The sequence below is a fragment of the Zingiber officinale genome, chromosome 8B, assembly GCF_018446385.1.
Source record: "Zingiber officinale cultivar Zhangliang chromosome 8B, Zo_v1.1, whole genome shotgun sequence".
Lineage (NCBI taxonomy): Eukaryota > Viridiplantae > Streptophyta > Magnoliopsida > Zingiberales > Zingiberaceae > Zingiber > Zingiber officinale.
Window position 1 is genome coordinate 89861134 of NC_056001.1, and position 18385 is coordinate 89879518.

An 18385-nucleotide genomic window follows, 5' to 3' on the forward strand; every position below is an offset into this window, starting at 1 on the left:
GGGGCGTGTCTGAAAAAGCGGAGGTGAGGGACACTAGGGGGATAAAGGTTTGTTGTGGCTTTGGGAGTAGGCAATGTTACAATAACTTCCCCTCAGTCCTATAAGGAGACCCTTGAATATCGTGGCTCATGACTAGGTGAGTAGCGGGATCACACAAAACTCAGTTGGGAGCCCTACTGTAGGCTGGTCAAGCAGAGCGATTGATCAGGCAGCTACCTCGATAATCCCGGTTGGGACATTGAATTGGCCGATCAGGATAAGCGCCTAGTCAGGTAAAGGGACATGCCCGGTTGTATGTCTTGATGCTTACATAGATGTTACGTTAACTACTTGAACATATCAAGCGGAAAGTAGTGTGGACTATAATAGAACGTACTAAGTGAACAATACATGGCACAGAGGTAGTCTGCCCAGACACATGCCTTTCATAATTTTCAAATCAAAATTATAGGAGTAGGAGAAGTCTTACATCCTTGGAAGAGAAGGATATAAGATAAGTACATACTAGTCATCAAAAGAGGGAAAAGCCTCATCAGGAAAATGCAGGGGACACCCCTCGAAATCTCATTTCCATATTAAGGACATCTAAATAATCAGAGTTCCTTTCCAGTATTAGTAGCTGGTCAGCACCTTGAGCAAAGGTGTTCCGCTTGACCTGCCTACTCCAAGTAAGATTGCACCTAAATCAGCTCCGCCCTGGTGGACTGAATAATATGACGTTGCTGAGCAATGATTTCGTCTTTGAGTTGGTTTTCTTCTTGAAGAAGGGTTATGGAAGAGGTGTGTTTCTCTTTCAAATAGATCAGGAATTGGGCTTGGCTCTCCAGGTCTGCATAAGCTTTCTATTTCAACGCTACTTCAACCTGGGTCCGAGATTTATAGGCTAACTAAAGTTCCTCAATGTCTTGGCGAAGAGAAGATTGAAGATCTCTATCCTACGTCATCTCGACAAGGTTGTACCCCTTGAGATAAACAGTTGAGTCATCTGTTCCAATTGTTGACGGAGACACTGTAGTTCATTCGACTCAGAATTCACATCCATGGGTAAAGGGCGTCAGTAAAAAGAAAGAACGATTCTATGGAGGGTGATAGACCAACCTCTTTTTAAATAGGAGGGGAAGGGGAAAGCAACTTATAAAGTTAAAATGACCCAGAACCCTAGGTTGATTGAGTAATTAAACAGGTTACACGATCGATGATCTGGGAAATGGAGCAGCATTTAAGGACATAATGGCGAAATAAATAAAACCAGGGTCTGAGTCTAGTCAGTCGGACCTGAGTCTCCTTCGGCTAGACTATTGGGCGCTACTCAGAATACCGTTCTATTTCCCCTGTATAAAAATTTATACAAGCACAGAACGTTTTCTAGCAACCCATGTGCTCTTCAGAAGTTAAACTTGGATTGGAAACGGAGCTTAACATTTTTACTCCAAGTTCGTTATTCAATGTTAAACTTGGATTGGAAACGAAACTTAACATTTTTACTCCAAGTTCAACCCTTGTATTCTTCAGAAGTTAAACCATATTATAGAAGTTGATTAAATATTTATTTCAAGGATTGACTTCTAGGTCGTTGGCGAGGCACCAAACCTTTTTGGTTATGGGATCATCCACCACTTCCTAGACAAAGCCTTTCAAAGAAATTGAATAATTAAACTTCTCACAGTAACTTTAGGTTTAACTACAAAGATCTCAATCAAAGCACAAGATCGAAATATAAAATCAAAGCACAAAAATGAAAACACGAAATCGCTAGCCTCTTGTATTGGTATTTCAGGATCCATACAAAGAAAATAAAACTAGTTGTGTTGCAAAAAAAAAAAAACTAGCTATACCTTTCTTCGTAGACAAAGACCTCTTGATCTTCTGTCGTATTCCTCTCCCCTTCTTAGATGTCGTGTGGCCAATGATCTACCAAGACAAAAATACCCGAACCCCTTTTGTTTCCAAGCCGCCTACCACCAAAAGATGCAAAGAAAGGAACACCTCCTTCTTCTTCTCCTCCAAACCTTCGGCCACCAAGGTGCTTCGTCTCTTCATTTTCTTTTCCTCCAAGCTCCGACCACCAAGAGAAGATAGGGTGTCGACCCTAGAGGGAAGAAAGGGAAGAAGAAAAGGAAGTGGAGCGCCAACCCTAGAGGGAAGAAAGGGAAGAAGAAAAGGATGGGGCACCGACCTTAAGGGAAAGGAGAGGAACTTATCAATTCTTAATTGAATTACTGATTTTTGTGGCACAACCTCCTCTCCTTTTATAACCCTTTGCCCCATATAAAAAAAGGAGAAAAAGTAATAGATTTTTGTTTAGAAAAAAATCTCTAGAAAAGAATTAACATAATTCTTTTTAGAAAAATTTCTTAAAAAAGAATTAGTATAATTCTTTTTAGAAAATTTCTAAGAAAGAATTAACATAATTCTTTTTAGAAAAATCTCTAGGCAATAATTAACATAATTCTTTTTAGAAAAATTTCTTAGGAAAGAATTAATATAATTCTTTTTAGAAAATTTCTAAGAAAGAATCAACGTAATTCTTTTTAGAAAAATCTCTAATTCTGTTGAGAAAAAATCTCCCCCTTTTTTTATTTTCTTTTCTTTTGGTTTGGCCGACCCCTTGCTTGGGCACCAAGCAAGGCTTGGCCGACCTCTTTCTTGGGTAGGAAGCAAGGCTTGGCCAACCTCTTTCTTGGGTAGGAAGCAAGGCTTGGCCGACCCCTTGCTTGGGCACCAAGCAAGGATGTGGCCGACCCCTTTCTTGGGTAGGAAGCAAAACCATAATGGGTGAATGCGAGGCTTTATAGAGGCTACAACAGGGACCGAGAGGAGGAATTGGTTTTGGCCTCCTGATAGACTTGAGCTTCCTGTGTTCGACCCGAACACCCAACTCAAGTTCATCAATAATAACTCATACCACTAAAAAGTTATTATTGAACTACCATACCAATCTCATATTACAATATGGGCTCCTACTTATCATAAGTGCATTAGTCTCCCTGTGTTTAAGATATCGTATGTCCGTTAATTAAATGAGTTACTGACAACTCACTTAATTAACATCTAGCTCTAAGAGTAGTACCACTCAACCTTATTATCATGTTGGACTAAGTCCACCTGCAGGGTTTACATGATAATCCTTATGAGCTCCTCAAGAGGACATCATCGACCTAGATTATTAGGACACAATTTCCTTTTATAATCAACAATACACCATATAAATAATATTATTTTCCAACTTATCGGGCCTATTGATTTAATTGAATAAATCTCACCTTTTGATAAATTAAAGAAATAAATACTAAATATATGTGCTTGTTATCATATCGGGATTAAGAGTACGCACATCCATAATAATAGAGATTTTGTTCTTTTATGTTGTCAGTATAAAAAGAATAATCTCAAATGGTCCTGCTCAATACACTCAGAGTGTACTAGTGTAATTTTATAGTCAAGATAAACTAATACAAAATTACACTACAACCATTCCAATGGTTTATCTCATTCCATCTTGGTTGTGAATAACTATTTATAATTTATAAGGAACTGATAACATGATCTTCTGTGTGACACCACACACCATGTTATCTACAATATAAATTAAATGGACAACTGCATTAACATACAACATTTGACCAGAGTGATTCTCATTTCAAAATATAAATGTTCATACAAAAAGCTAAGCTTTTAGTATACATCGTAACATAGACTTAGGGGAAGGCTTGTGATACAGTGCATAATGGTGGGGTCCGATAAAGCCGGACAGTCAGAAGTTAAGGGGACATGATAGTCAGAAGGTAAGGGGAAGTGATAGTCAGAAGTTAAGGGGATGTGACAGTCAAAAGTCAAGGGGACATGACAGTCAGAAGTCAAGAGGACATGATAGTCAGAAGTCAAGGGGGCATGACAGTCAAGGGGACGTGATAATCAGAAGTCAAGGGATGTGGTAGACTGGTAGTCAAAAGTCAAGGCGACGTGGCAGTCGGTAGGGAAAGAAGCGGTAGGACCGTCTGACAGCATTAGCAACATGGTTCCCGGTCGGGTTCTCACAGACCAAGACCCTAGATCTGACACATCCAGATTTGAGACATGGTGGGCAGTCGGGGTGATGTATGACCTGCTCCGACTGGTCGAGTTTCCACAGCTCGGTTATATCCAGGTCTGGCCTTTCCAATAGGCCAACTCTCGACCATCCCGAGCTTCCCTAGAGGGTCTATTCCGGGGACTTTTTTCCTGATTTCTGACCTCTAACGTTCCGTGTGCTTGTTTGAGTGTGCACAAAACTCAAGTACCGTCGGCTCAGTCATTGTCATTCGCCAACGCCAAGTGGGGGTCCATTCTTGTGGGCATATACGAGAAGGGTGTCCCAGTCGCCTCTCTGTCAACACCAGTAATAACTCATTCGACCTCCGTCTGACTTAGATTCTGGACAAGATCAACTCACTTTGTGTTCTTTTTCGATGATGTGCTGCAAACGTACTCTTCAACTTTGATCAACAACCCTAATATTATAATTTATTCTTATTTGTTGTCATACATTGTTTACTATTGCACTTCAAGTTTTTTAGATTTTTTTTTAAAGGTTTCTCTACCATCTTCTAGAAATGAGATATTTAAATAAGAATTGTTAGATTATATAATTAGAATTATTTGTTTATGGCCTTGAGGACAATTTAGTCTTTTACTTTTTTATTTAGGGTTTAGATTTTCTGATAATTCTCTATATAAGACTTTGTACTTTTTATTTTTTTATCAACCCTTTTTTTTGGATTCATCAATAAAGACGACTATTTTTCTTTGGTATCAATTTCTACACGAATCACTTTAATTTTAATTACACGTGTTAATCTGTTCTTAGCACTGTTGTGAATTCTTACATATCTATCTTGCTTAATATATTATAAGTCACTGTATGCTCAATATCTTGGTGATTTTCACATGCTTAATTTGCTAAATATTTTTAGAAATATCGGATGATAAGTTGTCAAATTTGCATGCTAAGTTCATTTCTTAATATTGTTAGCTAAATGTTGGATCTTGTTGATTAGTTAGTTAAGTTAATTGTTGTTTATTCCACTGTGTAATATTTGTTTATTTTTAAATCTTTGCTATCACTTGTAAAATTTATAAAATATAATTCACCTCTCTCTCTCTCGAGTTAAATTAGATTCTACATCTTCTACCCGCACGACCACAATGGTCCCTAGACAACGAGGCAGCTTGGCCGAGTGGATTCTCTCTGACCTCAACTTCCAATAAGCCTTGACACGAAGCTGACCCAGTGAAGTGTTGGTTGCTACTCAGAAAACCTATAGGTTCCACTGTACAAAATTTTGTACAAAGGTCTGAACCTTTTCCTAGCTAACATGTGTTCTTTTAAATTAAATTTTGGATCGCCTGCGGAACTTAACACGTTTGATCCAAAACTTAATCTATTTGTTCTTTTAGGTTTTGACTTGGATCTCCTGCGGAACTTAACACGTTCGACCCAAGTCTCCTTAAGTTATTAATTCCATTAAATATTATTTTCCATAATTGGTTCCCAGTACTGACGTGGCGAGGCACATGACCTTCTTGGATATGGGAGCAACCACCACCGACTAGAAAAAACCTTTTATAGAAAGATAATATTTAATTTCCTAAAATAACTTTAGGTTAACCAAAGAGAACAATCAAATCACAAGGAAAAGAAAAAAACAAAAGAACACAACTTCGAAAAACATATTCGAAATTCTAGAACGTAAGCCTCTTGTATTTGGTATTATTTCCATAAATAACTAGCATGATGCGGAAAGAAAAATTACTAGTTATACCTTGTAGAAAAACCTCTTGATCTTCTACCATATTCCTCTTCTAATCTCAGACGTTGTGTGGGCAACGATCTACCGAGATGAGAAACCACCAACCACCTTCTTCTCCTCCAAGCAAGGTTCGGCCACAAAGGAAAACTTCACCAAGGAGAAAAACCAAAATACTAACCAAGCTCCAAGAGATGCTAGCTTTCTCTCCTTCTTCTTCTTCTTCTTCTCCGAGTAGTATCCGGCCACCAAAAGAGCTCCAATGGAAGAAGGAGATTCGGCCACCACAAGAGGAAGAGAAAGAGAGGATGGCCGGCCACACCAAGGAACAAAAGAGGGAGAGAAAACAATAGAGGTTGTGTCTTGTGAAGGCACCCTCACCCCTTCTTTTATATTACTTGGCCTAGGCAAATTAGGAAATTTAATTACAATAAAATTTTCTTAATTCCCTTGACATGAATTAATTGAGAAAAATAAAATAAAATTTCCCAATCAACTTGTAATGGTCGGCCACAATCAAAAGAGCAAATTAGGAGAGTTTCAATCAACAAATTAAAACTTCCTAATTTGTTTCCGGAAATTTTTAAAAAATAAAATTTCTCTTTAAAAATCTCTTCATGGTTGATAAAGGAAATTTCTATAATTTTAATTTTATCAACATGTGGATAATTTTTAAAGAGAAAATAAAATAACTCATCAATTTACAAATAAGGAAAGAGATCTAATCTCTTTCTTTAATCTTTTGTAGATCTTTTACAAGAGAGATATTTTAAATTTAATTCTCTTTAAAAAATTATTTCTTCCACATAATAAAAACTAAAATTAAAATCCCTTTTTAATTTAATTTGGCCGGCCCCCACTAGCTTGGGTTCAAGCTAGGGCCGGCCACCCAATATTATACCTAGGTCGGCCCTAGCTTGTTCCCAAGCTAGCTTGGTCGGCCCCTATTGGGTGGGTATAGAAGGTGGGTATAGGTGGGTATAGAACTCTATAAATAAGAGGCTACGATAGGGACCGAGAGGAGGAATTGGTTTTGGTCTCCCGATAAAATTAAGCATCCCGTGTTCGCCCCGAACACACAACTTAATTTTATCAATGATAATTCATTCCACTAGAGAACTATCATTGAACTACCGCACCAATCCCAATTTACATTTTTGGGCTCCTTCTTATTATGAGCATGTTAGTCTCCCTGTGTTTAAGATATCGAATGTCCACTAATTAAGTGAGTTACTGACAACTCATTTAATTAATATCTAAGTCCAAGAGTAGTACCACTCAACCTTATCGTCATGTCGGACTAAGTCCACCTGCAGGGTTTAACATGACAATCTTTATGAGCTCCTCTTGGGGACATTATCAACCTAGTATCTCTAGGACACAGTTTCCTTCTATAATCAACAACACACACTATAAGTGATACCATTTCCCAACTTATCGGGTTTATTGATTCATCGAACTAAATCTCACCCATTGATAAATTAAAGAGATAAATATCAAACATATGTGCTTGTTATTATATTAGGATTAAGAGCACACACTTCCATAATAACTGAGGTCTTTGTTCCTTTATAAAGTCAGTATAAAAGAAACGACCTCAAATGGTCCTACTCAATACACTCTGAGTGTACTAGTGTAATTATATAGTCAAGATAAACTAATACCTAATTACACTACGACCTTCTAATGGTTTGTTCCTTTCCATTTTAGTCGTGAGCTACTGTTTAAAATTTATAAGGTACTGATAACATCATCTTCTGTATGTGACACCACATACTATGTTATCTACAATATAAATTAAATGAACAACTACAAACAAATGTAGACAATTTGACCAAATGTGATTCTTTATTCATAATGAATGTTTACAAAGCTTAGGCTTTCAGTATACACTCCAACAATCTCCCACTTATACTAATGACTAAGCTGCCATATCTTCTACCATACATCTGATTCTCATTCCCTCCACATGCCGATCGAAAGCTTTCGCCGGAAGGGCCTTAGTGAAAGGATCTGCCAGGTTATCCGCTGATGCAATCTTGGCGATGACAACTTCTCCTCGCTTCACGATATCTCGTATCAGGTGGTACTTGCGCTCTATATATTTACTTGCCTTTGTTGGTTGCTACTCGGAAAACCTATAGGTTCCACTGTACAAAAATTTTGTACAAAGGTCTGAACCTTTTCCTAGCTACCATGTGTTCTTTTAAATTAAATTTTGGATCGCCTGCGGAACTTAACACGTTTGATCCAAAACTTAATCTATTTGTTCTTTTAGGTTTTGACTTGGATCTCCTGCGGAACTTAACACGTTCGACCCAAGTCTCCTTAAGTTATTAATTCCATTAAATATAATTTCCATAATTGGTTCCCAGTACTGACGTGGCGAGGCACATGGCCTTCTTGGATATGGGAGCAACCACCACCGACTAGACAAAACCTTTTATAGAAAGATAATATTTAATTTCCTAAAATAACTTTAGGTTAACCAAAGAGAGCAATCAAATCACAAGGAAAAGAAAAACAAAAGAACACAACTTCGAAAAACATATTCGAAATTCTAGAACGTAAGCCTCTTGTATTTGGTATTATTTCCATAAATAACTAGCATGATGCGGAAATGGAAAAACTACTAGTTATACCTTCTAGAAAGACCTCTTGATCTTCTACCGTATTCCTCTTCTAACCTCGGACGTTGTGTGGGCAACGATCTACCAAGATGAGAAACCACCAACCACCTTCTTCTCCTCCAAGCAAGGTTCGGCCACAAAGGAAAAACTTCACCAAGGAGGAAAACCAAAATACTAACCAAGCTCCAAGAGATGCTAGCTTCCTCTCCTTCTTCTTCTTCTTCTCCGAGTAGTATCCGGCCACCACAAGAGCTCCAAGGGAGAGGGAGAGGTTCGGCCACCACAAGAGGAAGAGAAGGAGATGATGGCCGGCCACACCAAGGAACAAAAGAGGGAGAGAAATAATAGATGTTGTGTCTCATGAAGGCACCCTCACCCCTTCTTTTATATTCTTTGGCCTAGGCAAATTAGGAAATTTAATTACAATAAAATTTCCTTAATTTTCCTTGACATGAATTAATTGAGAAAAATAAAATAAAATTTCCCAATCAACTTGTAATGGTCGGCCACAATCAAAAGAGCAAATTAGGAGAGTTTCAATCAACAAATTAAAACTTCCTAATTTGTTTCCGGAAATTTTTAAAAAATAAAATTTCTCTTTAAAAATCTCTTCATGGTTAATAAAAGGAAATTTTTATAATTTTAATTTTATTAACATGTGAATAATTTTAAAGAGAAAATAAAACATCTCTCCAATCTACAAATAAGGAAAGAGATCTAATCTCTTTCTTTAATCTTTTGTAGATCTTTTACAAGAGAGATATTTTAATTTTAATTCTCTTTAAATTATATCTTCCACATAATAATAAAAATTAAAATTAAATTTCTTTTTTTTTAATTTAGTTTGGCCGGCCCCCACTAGCTTGGGTTCAAGCTAGGGCCGGCCACCTTAAACCCAAGCTTAGGCCAGCTTATTGGGTGGGTATAGAAGGTGGGTATAGGTGGGTATAGAACTCTATAAATAAGAGGCTACGATAGGACCGAGAGGAGGAATTGGTTTTGGTCTCCCGATAAAATTAAGCATCCCGTGTTCGCCCCGAACACAACTTAATTTTATCAATGATAATTCATTCCACTAGAGAACTATCATTGAACTACCGCACCAATCCCAATTTACATTTTGGGCTCCTTCTTATTATAAGCATGTTCTCTCCGTGTTTAAGATATCGAATGTCCACTAATTAAGTGAGTTCGACAACTCATTTAATTAATATCTAAGTCCAAGAGTAGTACCACTCAACCTTATCGCATGTCGGACTAAGTCCACCGCAGGTTTAACATGACAATTCTTATGAGCTCCTCTTGGGGACATTATCAACCTAGTATCTCTAGGACACGTCCTTCTATAATCAACAACACACACTATAAGTGATACCATTTCCCAACTTATCGGGTTTATTGATTCATCGAACTAAATCTCACCCATTGATAAATTAAAGAGATAAATATCAAACATATGTGCTTGTTATTATATTAGGATTAAGAGCACACACTTCCATAATAACTGAGGTCTTTGTTCCTTTATAAAGTCAGTATAAAAGAAACGACCTCAAATGGTCCTACTCAATATACTCTGAGTGTACTAGTGTAATTATATAGTCAAGATAAACTAATACCTAATTACACTACGACCTTCTAATGGTTTGTTCCTTTCCATTTTAGTCGTGAGCTACTGTTTAAAATTTATAAGGTACTGATAACATCATCTTCTGTATGTGACACCACATACTATGTTATCTACAATATAAATTAAATGAACAACTACAAACAAATGTAGACAATTTGACCAAATGTGATTCTTTATTCATAATGAATGTTTACAAAGTTTAGGCTTTCAGTATACACTCCAACAGCCTTATGAGCTCGTGGTTCCTTCGAGTTTGCAACTGCACCGCTATTATCACAATAAATTGTGATGATTTTGGGCAAACCAGGAATCACATCTAAGTCCATTAGAAAGTTCCTGAGCCATACTGCTTCTTTAGCTGTCTCAGAGGCTGCTACATACTCAGCTTCCTTGGTTGAGTCCGAAACGCATTTCTGCTTAACACTCCTCCATGAAATGGCTCCACCTCCTAAAGTAAACACATAGCCTGATGTAGACTTACTGTTATCCCTATCTGATTGGAAATCTGAATCCGTGTAACCCACGAGGACCAAATTAACTAGCATATAATCTCTAGTCCTTCTAAGGTACTTTAATATATGCTTTACCGCAGTCCAATGTCCTTGTCCAGGGTTACTCTGATATCTGCTGACCATGCCCACGACAAAACATATATCAGGTCTCGTACATAGCATTGCATACATTAGACTTCCTACAGCTGAAGCATAAGGAACTGCTTTCATGTCATCTATCTCTTTCGATGTCTTTGGAGACATCTCTTTAGATAGAGCTACTCCATGTCTAAAAGGTAAGAAACCTTTCTTGGAATCCTGCATGCTAAAACGAGCAAGGATTGTATCTATATATGAAGCTTGGGACAGACACAACATTCTTTTCTTACGATCCCTTATAACTTTGATCCCAAGAATGTGTGCACAATCTCCTAAGTCCTTCATATCAAATTGTTTGGACAACCATACCCTTACGTCTGATAATACCTTGACATTGTTGCCAATTAACAAAATATCATCTACGTATAGTACAAGAAATACCACCACGTTTTCGTTACACTTCTTATATACACAAGACTCATCCGGACTTTGAATAAATCCATATGACTGGATTACTTCATTAAACCGGATGTTCCAAGATCTCGAAGCTTGCTTTAGTCCATAAATGGACCGATTGAGCTTGCACACTAGATGCTCTTTGCCTTTTTCAATGAACCCTTCCGGTTGCTTCATATGGATGTTCTCTTCAAGACTTCCATTAAGGAAAGCTGTCTTGACATCCATTTGCCAAATCTCATAATCCATATGAGCAAAGAATGGATAAGAGTATCCGGATAGACTTAAGCATGGCTACTGTGAAAAGGTTTCCTCATAATCGATTCCTCTTTCCGAGTGTACCCTTTCGCAACAAGCCTAGCTTTGAAGGTTTCTACCTTCCGTCCCTCTTTTCCTTTGTAGATCCACTTGCATCCAACGACTTTTATACCATCGGTGGTTCTACAAGCTCCTGGACCTTATTAGAGTACATAGACTCTATTTCTGAATTCATTTGCCAAGATGCCGCATCTATATCTTGGAGTGCTTCATCATGTGTGGATCGCTCATGTTTACCCGGGATCAAGTCCGAAGACTCTCCCAAAACATGAATCTTTCAGTCGCTTAACAACCCTCCCACTACGACGAGGCATCCGTGGTTGTGTATCATGTGTGACACGTGTTGCGCTCTTGTGGTACTTCATCTTGTATTGTTGGTACTAAGTAGACATGTCCTCTCTAAGTTCTTCCAAAATAACTTTGCATCGGGCTTGTGATCCATTATATAGTCTTCTTCTAAAACGGGCATTGGTGCTAACAATGACCTTCGGTCTTTAGGACTATAAAATAAACCACCTTTCGTTCCTTTGGGATATCCTACAAACACGCGAACTTCAGACGGGATTCTAACTTATCGGCATCTGGTTTCAAGACATGTGTTGGACTACCCCAAATCCGAATATGTCTTAGACTGGACTTTCGCCCAGTCCACAATGCTAGGGGAGTAGAATAAACTGGGTTAGAAGGTACTAAGTTCGTAACGTAGACTGCGGTTTCCAGAGCATATCCCCAAAACGAATTTGGTAATTCTGAATAACTCATCATTGATCTAACCATCTCCATAAGAGTCTTATTCCTTCGTTCTGCTACACCATTCTGTTGGGGTGTTCCAGGTGCAGACAATTGGGATTGAATCCCGGCCTCTGATAAGTAATTCCTAAACTCTCTTGAGACGATCAGACCGTAGTGTCTTGATACTTTTACCTAGTCGTTTCTCCACATCAGCCTTGTATTCTTTGAACTTATCAAAGCACTCGGACTTGCGGCGCATTAGGTAAATGTATCCATATCTTGAATAATCGTCTATGAAAGAGACAAAATATTCAAAACCTCCTCTTGCCTGGACAGACATAGGACCACACAAATCAGAGTGAACCAATTCTAACACTTCTTTGGCTCTATACCCCTTGGCCTTGAACGACCTTTTGGTCATTTTACCTTCTAAGCAGGATTCACAAGTTGAAAAATTTTCCAACTCTAATGAACTCAAAAGTCCATCGGCTATAAGCCTCTGAATCCTACTTAAGTTAATATGACCAAGCCTTAGATGCCAAAGATATGCTTGGTTCATTTGCGAAGGTTCTTTTCTCTTATTAGAATTAGAAGATGAGTTATAAATTTCCATGTTTTGCTTTGTGGAATAAATTGGATTTAAAGTATACAAATTGCCAACTAATGCACCAGAACAGATAATCACTTTATTTCTTTTAATAACTACATCGTTACTGAAAGAAACTGAATATCCATCTAAAAATAGTTTAGAAACTGAAATTAAATTCTTTCTAAAACTGGGTACATAAAGACAATTTCTTAAAATCAAATTTTTATTTCTACTAAAAGATAAGTAGACGTCTCCCACTGCAACAGCTGCCACCTTAGTAGCATTGCCCATGTAGACGGTAATCTCCCCTTCAGATAGTCGTCGGGTTTCCTGGAACCCCTGCAAAGAATTGCAGACATGATCAGTGGCTCCCGTATCTACACACCATGTGCTGGTAGATAACACCGCTAAACATGTTTCAACAACTAGAGCATGAGATATACCTTTGTTTTGGTTCCTACGAGGACAGTCCGCCTTCCAATGTCCTGCCTGCTTGCAGATGAAGCACTTGCCCTTCGGCTTCTTCACTCCAGCTTTAAATCCTGTACTCTGAGATTTATTCACTTTCTTTGCTGAGCTAGCTTGTTTCTTCTTCTTCTTTCCTTTCGGTTTAGAAGTAGAACTATTTTCAGCAAAGTGAATTTGAGAATTATGACGAAATAATCCTTCTGCTGCTTGAAGTTCTGTCAGTAGTTCCCCTAATGAATAAATCCTTTTATTCATATTATAGTTCAGGCGGAACTGCTCAAAACTTCTAGGTAGCGTTTGGAGGATCATATCGATCTGGGTTTCCCCATCAATTTCTCCTCCAAGGATCTGTATCTCGTTCAGATAAGCCATCATCTTTAGGATATGATCCCTTACAGGAGTACCCTCTTGCATGGTGGCTGTCATTATCTTTCTCATAGCTTCTTGTCTAGAAGCCCTATCCTGATGACCAAAGAGCTCCTTGAGATTGTTCATAATATCATAAGCTGTTGGTAAATCTTGATGCTGATGTTGTAATACATTTGACATTGAAGCCAAAATGTAACACCGTGCCATCTCATCTGCCTTTACCCATCTTTTATGATATTCAATCTCCTCTTGGGTAGATTCACCAGTGGGTGCATCAGGACAAGGTTCAGTCAGTACAAATTTATAGCTTTCAGCAGTCAGAATAATGTCCAGGTTCCTTTTCCAATCTATGTAATTAGGTCCAGTAAGTCTATTTTGTTGAAGTATGATGGACAGTGGGTTGAAAGTCATCCTAAGAATCACAAATAACTTTTGGTCAGAACTCTAAATTTAGAATAATATTGATTCCTCAAACAATACTATTTTAAATTAACCAACACCTCATAACACCGTGAATTTTGTATGTCACGTTAGTGTGGACGTATACAAATTCAACATTTGTAAAGGAGGGTTTTTAACCCATTAATTTTATTATCTTGTCAACCTAACTTTTGACAAATAAAATTAATAGTTGGTATTGGTCACACAAATAATAGCAGTGACTCCGTTGGGGAGGATACTATTAGATGTGTCTAAGTGTACACCATTACTTGACACTAAGTCCATTAATAAGATTATGCCCCTTCCGTTGGGGAAGATCACACGCTCTTAATTAACTTCCTATAGTCATCCAAAGATGGAAGTCTGTTCTAGTGATCCGCAAACAAGCTCATCCGTTATGGAGGAAGGCACTCAGAGCCAACGCGCAAGCTTGTTTGCATCACTTACAAACCAGTAATAGAGACCATGAGATTTATTTAAAAATCCCTCTCCCACTTAGTTATTTATAAATGAGGAATTTTAACTATGCTAGCCTACTTTACTTGTAAACTAACATGCACACACAGCATAATATAAAAGCAATAAATAGAAAATCTAATTTCAACTATTATGACTTTTATCTCTAGTTGTCCTCCGTGTGTTGTCATCCCAAGCTGCTGCCATATTTGGCCACCGCCACCGGGTCTAGCTGTCGCATCCATCTTGCTCCTAGTTCCGCTGCGCCTCTGGTCCTTAGAAGGTTCCATGCTTTGCAAGATTCGATCCGCGACATAAATAGAATTTTACATTTTTGATCCTATATTCCATAAAAGGAATGTACATGTATCTAGATCAAAAATAAAATCCTAATAAAACTAAATACAGCTCCTGCTGTATTTTAATACAATCATGCACACACATATAAATGCCCTTGACATGTCCAAGGGCCCAATCACACACATAATAACTAAAAGTCATAATAGTTGGATCCTGCATCCACAAAGTTAGCACATCTACTATTAACCTGCCTAAATTATGTATGACATGTGCATAATTAAACTAAATACCAAATACACAGAGGCAAAACCCTAGCTCTGATACCAATTGTTGGTTGCTACTCGGAAAACCTATAGGTTCCACTGTACAAAATTTTGTACAAAGGTCTGAACCTTTTCCTAGCTACCATGTGTTCTTTTAAATTAAATTTTGGATCGCCTGCGGAACTTAACACGTTTGATCCAAAACTTAATCTATTTGTTCTTTTAGGTTTTGACTTGGATCTCCTGCGGAACTTAACACGTTCGACCCAAGTCTCCTTAAGTTATTAATTCCATTAAATATTATTTTCCATAATTGGTTCCCAGTACTGACGTGGCGAGGCACATGACCTTCTTGGATATGGGAGCAACCACCACCGACTAGACAAAACCTTTTATAAAAAGATAATATTTAATTTCCTAAAATAACTTTAGGTTAACCAAAGAGAATAATCAAATCACAAGGAAAAGAAAAAAACAAAAGAACACAACTTCGAAAAACATATTCGAAATTCTAGAACGTAAGCCTCTTGTATTTGGTATTATTTCCATAAATAACTAGCATGATGCGGAAAGAAAAATTACTAGTTATACCTTGTAGAAAAACCTCTTGATCTTCTACCGTATTCCTCTTCTAATCTCAGACGTTGTGTGGGCAACGATCTACCGAGATGAGAAACCACCAACCACCTTCTTCTCCTCCAAGCAAGGTTCGGCCACAAAGGAAAACTTCACCAAGGAGAAAAACCAAAATACTAACCAAGCTCCAAGAGATGCTAGCTTTCTCTCCTTCTTCTTCTTCTTCTTCTCCGAGTAGTATCCGGCCACCACAAGAGCTCCAATGGAAGAAGGAGATTCGGCCACCACAAGAGGAAGAGAAAGAGAGGATGGCCGGCCACACCAAGGAACAAAAGAGGGAGAGAAAACAATAGAGGTTGTGTCTTGTGAAGGCACCCTCACCCCTTCTTTTATATTACTTGGCCTAGGCAAATTAGGAAATTTAATTACAATAAAATTTCCTTAATTCCCTTGACATGATTTAATTGAGAAAAATAAAATAATATTTCCCCAATTAATCTCTAATGGCCGGCCACTTCTAGAGGAAATAAATTAGACAAGTTTTAATCAACAAATTAAAACTTCCTAATTTGTTTCCGGAAATTTTAAAAATAAAATTTCTCTTTAAAAATCTCTTCATGGTTGATAAAGGAAATTTCTATAATTTTAATTTTATCAACATGTGGATAATTTTTAAAGAGAAAATAAAATAACTCATCAATTTACAAATAAGGAAAGAGATCTAATCTCTTTCTTTAATCTTTTGTAGATCTTTTACAAGAGAGATATTTTAAATTTAATTCTCTTTAAAAAATTATTTCTTCCACATAATAAAAACTAAAATTAAAATCCCTTTTTAATTTAATTTGGCCAGCCCCCACTAGCTTGGGTTCAAGCTAGGGCCGACCACCCAATATTATACCTAGGCCGGCCCTAGCTTGTTCCCACTTGGCCGGCCCCTATTGGGTGGGTATAGAAGGTGGGTATAGGTGGGTATAGAACTCTATAAATAAGAGGCTACGATAGGGACCGAGAGGAGGAATTGGTTTTGGTCTCCCGATAAAATTAAGCATCCCGTGTTCGCCCCGAACACATAACTTAATTTTATCAATGATAATTCATTCCACTAGAGAACTATCATTGAACTACCGCACCAATCCCAAATTACATTTTTGGGCTCCTTCTTATTATGAGTGTGTTAGTCTCCCTGTGTTTAAGATATCGAATGTCCACTAATTAAGTGAGTTACTGACAACTCATTTAATTAATATCTAAGTCCAAGAGTAGTACCACTCAACCTTATTATCATGTCGGACTAAGTCCACCTGCAGGGTTTAACATGACAATCTTTATGAGCTCCTCTTAAGGACATTATCAACCTAGTATCTCTAGGACACAGTTTCCTTCTATAATCAACAACACACACTATAAGTGATACCATTTCCCAACTTATCGAGTTTATTGATTCATCGAACTAAATCTCACCCATTGATAAATTAAAGAAATAAATATCAAACATATGTGCTTGTTATTATATTAGGATTAAGAGCACACACTTCCATAATAACTGAGGTCTTTGTTCCTTTATAAAGTCAGTATAAAAGAAACGACCTCAAATGGTCCTACTCAATACACTCTGAGTGTACTAGTGTAATTATATAGTCAAGATAAACAAATACCTAATTACACTACGACCTTCTAATGGTTTGTTCCTTTCCATTTTAGTCGTGAGCTACTGTTTATAATTTATAAGGTACTGATAACATCATCTTCTGTATGTGACACCACATATTATGTTATCTACAATATAAATTAAATGAACAACTACAAACAAATGTAGACAATTTGACCAAATGTGATTCTTTATTCATAATGAATGTTTATAAACTTAGACTTTCAGTATACACTCCAACATGAAGTTATCTACTTAGAAAGCAATATTGGGGTAACGACCAGACAACACCAAAATATAACCCAATAATTGTTGCCTTTAGAGCAACAATTCACTCATGGGGCTAGCCAGCGGATGATATTGGGCTTCGTGAACGTAAGTGATAACATTGTTTTTTTCTCTCACGCAAAGGCTAATCCTTTTCATCTTCTTCGAGCTCTTTCGCTCTCTCACGCACGCATATGAGCTTCACATCTTAGCCAATCGCTAACTTGATCGTCGGAGGGATTATGCCAGTAACACCGACCCAATTGATGAGCTTTGATAATTAGCAGGACACCAGGGGAGAATACCGTCGTAGTTCCAGAGGAAGGAGGAGAGGAGAAGCCTGAACAGGAACAGGTGAAGAAGGACCCCTTCAATTATGAAGTTGGAAATAACTAAAGCATAAGAAACTAATGAGTTTAATTATACCATTGTAGCAAAAGGTGATCACACCTCAAGCGTCCTTCATAATTCGTCTATAGGTTACATGAAAGGAAGTAAATCATAGAGTCAACTTATAAACGACTATCAAATTACCTTGAGCAGAGTGAGAGCAAACAAGGAGCAAGAACAAAGAGATGTTAATGTGAATTTGACCTAGGGTTTTAAGGCAAAGATTAACATTGGTGAACTTCCATTAGAGCTCATGTCACAAGAGGAAGAAGTAGAATGAGGATATGTGGTAAAAAGACGATTCGCTCACTCTCAATATCCCCGCCAACCTGAAGTCGAATGAGGATATGATCCTTTATAAGATGTTTTAAAAATATGACAATTATTTAGATGAAAGTTGGCTCAATTTTTACCTCCTATCCTCATGCCACCTGATATGTCCCACCAATGTCCTTTTGTCATGTTTTAACACTATC